Genomic DNA, 4194 nt, shown 5'->3' on the forward strand with positions numbered 1-4194 from the left:
AGAACTGGCAGGTAGATGCCATTTTGCATACAGTACGTCATCCCAGCTCATGGAAATGTCAGCCTGCTCAGCTAGTTTCTCAATGCATCTTCAAAACCACCCCATCTACCATGGGTCTGCTCTCCTATCCACCATACCCCTTTGATGAAAGCAGCCTTATGTCTCATTCTCCTAGTAAGGGCTCTTTCCACTCTGGAATTTATTTCATTTTAAATTCTGGCTTAAAAACCAGCTCAGTGGGGCAGGGAGAGGGGAGGCGGGGTATAGCTCAGTGGTAGAGTGTGTGCTTAGCATGCATAAGGTCCTGGGTTCAATCCCTAGTACCGCCAATGAAAAATAAATAAATAAATGAACCTAATTACCTCTCCCTACCTGCAAAAAAAAAAAATATATATATAAAATAAATTCTAAAGGGTTTTTAACAACTATGATTTTATAGTGCATTCGACTTACTCACATTGTTACAATGAGAGTCAGAAGTGGTCTCTTACAAATTTCTATATCCTGGAAATGGAAGTCCAAAAGTTTTTCAAAAAGACTTATGAATTGAAAATATGGAGAGAAAGGGTGAGAAGGAAGCCTCTGACATCAGTAGACTATGAGATTATCCATTTCCTCTCCATATCTGAGACCAAATTTAATGCTAAACTGACTCAGGGAAAACACCCCAGGTCACTTGGCTAGGTCTGTATCCCTGCTGAGAAAGCCCAAGAAGGCCAATGTATCAAATGCTCACTGCAACAAAAACACCTGTCTTTAAAAGGCCACCTGTCTTAAAATGGAATGTGGGAAAAATGGAGCAAAAACTAATTTACTCTTATTTCACCAAACAGGATTTCCAATATCATTTAAAATGCCCTTTATCCCCATTCCAATATATTTCCACTTCTTAATCCTGCTAAACTAGAACCAAATCCAGAAGCCCATTTCTCTAACAAACCCGCCAAATACGAAGAGACAGTTTATCTTTACACATGCCAAAAAAACTTGGATCTGCTAGTATTTTTAGCATAAACTATTTCACATGAAGGAAAACAGAAGAGAAAAAAGGAGTCTTACACAAGAGGCCCTTTGTAGCAACAAGTTTTCTGAGCAGGAGAGAGAACACAAAATCTGAAACGAAGACCTTCTTCCCCCAGAATATTCAGGCAACTGTTCTGGGTCTTACTATGTAGAAGGATACAGCTGGTAGAATCAGTAGGAAATTACCTAAAAATCCCCACTTCATTGGTTTTAAACAGTCTAGAAATTTATGGACACAAAAACCTTTTTAAAATCGGATGAGGAGGCACAATGGATGGGGCTACAGCCACATGAGCTTTGACATCCCCAGTGCCCTTCCATCAACAGACACGATTAGAACTGCAAAGATAAAAAAAAAAAAAAACTGTCCAATAGGTGAAGCAGTGCTTAGAGGGAAGATCTAAAGGCAATCACCTAAGTTTCCATATTAAGAAAGTAAAAAGAAAAGATCAGCTTCAACCCAAAATAAATAAAGTGGAAAATGAAGACTAGAATAAGAATACTGAAATAGAAAATGGACAAACAGTAGCAATGAACCAATTAAACCAAAAGCTGTCTTTAAAAAATGTGATAAAACTGATAAACTTCTAAACTTACCAAGCAAAAGCACAAACTACCCATGTCAGAAGTTACAGAGAAGATATAACTACAAGTCCTACAAATATTAACATAATAAAAAGGAATAACATAAACAAATTTATGCCCCAAAACCCATTAACATAATGAAATTACCTATCCTTAAAAAGGGCAAATAACAAAAACTGACATAAGAGAGATCATCTAATGATCAACAGGCACGTGAAAAGATGCTCGTTAATGCTAATTATCAGAGAAATGCAAATCAAAACTGCAGTGAGGTATCACCTCACACCAGTCCAAATGGCCATCATTAAAGTCCACAAACAATAAATGCTGGAGAGAGTGCGAGAAAGGGAAACCCTCCTACACTGCTGGTGGGAAATGTAATTTGGTGTAGCCATTATGGAAAACAGTATGGAGACTCCTTTAAAAACTAGAAACAGACTTACCATATGATCCAGCAATCCCACTCCTGGGCATATATCCGGAGAGAACACTAATTCGAAAAGATACACGAATCCCAATGTTCAGAGCAGCACTATTTACAATAGCCAAGACATAAAGCGACCTAAGTGTCTATCGACAGATGATGGGATAAAGAAGCTGTGTTTTATATATTACAGACACACACTACTCAGCCATAAAAAAGAATGAAATAATGCTATTTGCAGCAACATGGATTAACTAGAGATTATCATACCAAGTGAAGTAAGTCAGACAGAGAAAGACAAACATCATATGATATCACTTATATGTGGAATATAAAAATGATACAAATGAACTTATTTACAAAACAGAAACATACTCAGAGAAATAGAAAACAAATTTATAGTTATCAAATGAGGGGAGAGGGCTAAAATGGGAGTTTGGGATTAGCAGATACAAACTACTATATATAAAACAATAAACAACAAGGTCCTACTGTCTAGCACAGGGAACTACATTCAATAGTTGGTACTAACCTACAATGAAAAAGAATACAAATATATATATAAAACTGAATCACTACGCTGTACACCAGAACCTAACACAACATTGTAAATCAACTTTACGTCAATAAAAAAAGAGATCATCTAAATGATATACTATACTTATAAAAAAAATTCAATTTATTTGAAAAAAAAAAAGAAAATAATAGCCCAGATGGCTTCACTGGTGAAATTTATCAAACATTTAAGGAAGAAATAGCACCAATCTTACACTAAAATTTTCATAATAGAGGTGAAGGGAGCACTTCCCACATCATTTTACGATGCCAACATTATCCTGAAAAGGAAAACAAAGTTATTACAAGAAAAATAAACTACAAATATCTCTCATGAACATAAATTCTTAACAAAATACTAGCAAATTGAATCCAGCAAAGTATAAAAAGGATACTTCTACATGGGATACTACATGGCTTTTTCCCAGCGATGCAGAATTGGCTTAACATTTGGGAAAAAAATCAGTGTAATTCATGACATTAACAGAATAAAAGAGAAAAATCATGATCACCACAAGATACACAAAAAAAAACTTAAACAACTGTTTGTGATTTAAAAACACTCTCAGCAAAACACTGGAACAGAAGGGGACTTTCTCAGCCTAATAAAGGTACCTAGAGGAAAAGACCCTAAAGCTTCTGCATGGGAACAGAAAAATGCACCAAGGGAGGAGAGAGAGTTGCCTAAGAAAAGAACAGGACATTCCAAAAAGAGTAATTCTAGTCCCACAAGAGACAAAAACCCTTCATGATTATAAAGCCACTTATGACACTACATGCTCAAGGGGAGAGACAAAATCTGTGGATAAAAATCCTTGTAGGGATCATGAGAAGCATATCCGAGAAGCAAGGAACAGCCAAGAATCAAGCAGCAAAACATAACAGTATACATATCCTTAACCCACTAGACACACAGATTGGAAAAGTGCAGTTTCATGGGCAAACTGACAGGGATGATCTCCAGCCGAAACCCCAGTTAAGCCACTCCTCCTGACCTTGCCCTGACTTATCAGAGGAACTGGTGAAGCTGCTTCTGACCCAGACTATGAAGAAGGTGGCAGCGAAAGTAACGTTATCTGTAAAAGAAGAGGAAGCTTCAGGGAAAAATGTCTAAGGAACTGAACAGTAACGTGATGGAGCAAGCAAAAGAGTCCGGACACAGCAGCAGTCGGCCAGGCGGGCTTAGCAGGAGTCGGAGCTGAGGCAGCCCCAGTGTCAGCCCAAGTACAAGTCAGAGCCCTTCTGCAAGCCAAGCCCGAGGTCCCAGGAGCAACAGCATCACAAACCACACGATCATTAGGAACGAATTTAACAAAACAGGTACACAAGACCTGTGTACCAAAAAACTGCAAAACACTGCTAAGAGAGAGTCAGGGGGACTTAAGTAAAGAGACGGATATGCCACGTGCACGGGCTGAAGACTCAATATTGTTAAGATGTCAGTTTTCTCAGAATTCACCTACAGAATCAAAATGATCCCATTCACATTCCAGCAGGCTTTTGGGTAGAAATTGACAAACTTATTTTAAAAGTTACACGGAAATGCAAAGAATTTAGAACAGCCAGGACAATTTTTAAGAGAACAAAGTAAGAGCACATCAAACACT

The 4194-nt window shown here is 37.7% G+C and overlaps 1 pseudogene; it reads left to right on the top strand.

Moving 5' to 3' along the window:
• Positions 1 to 3144: 3144 nt before the first annotated feature.
• On the top strand, positions 3145 to 3975 carry LOC102511366 (annotated as a pseudogene).
• The last annotated feature ends 219 nt before the right edge of the window (positions 3976 to 4194 follow it).

Source organism: Camelus ferus, chromosome 11 (genome assembly GCF_009834535.1).
Source record: "Camelus ferus isolate YT-003-E chromosome 11, BCGSAC_Cfer_1.0, whole genome shotgun sequence".
NCBI classification, from domain to species: domain Eukaryota; kingdom Metazoa; phylum Chordata; class Mammalia; order Artiodactyla; family Camelidae; genus Camelus; species Camelus ferus.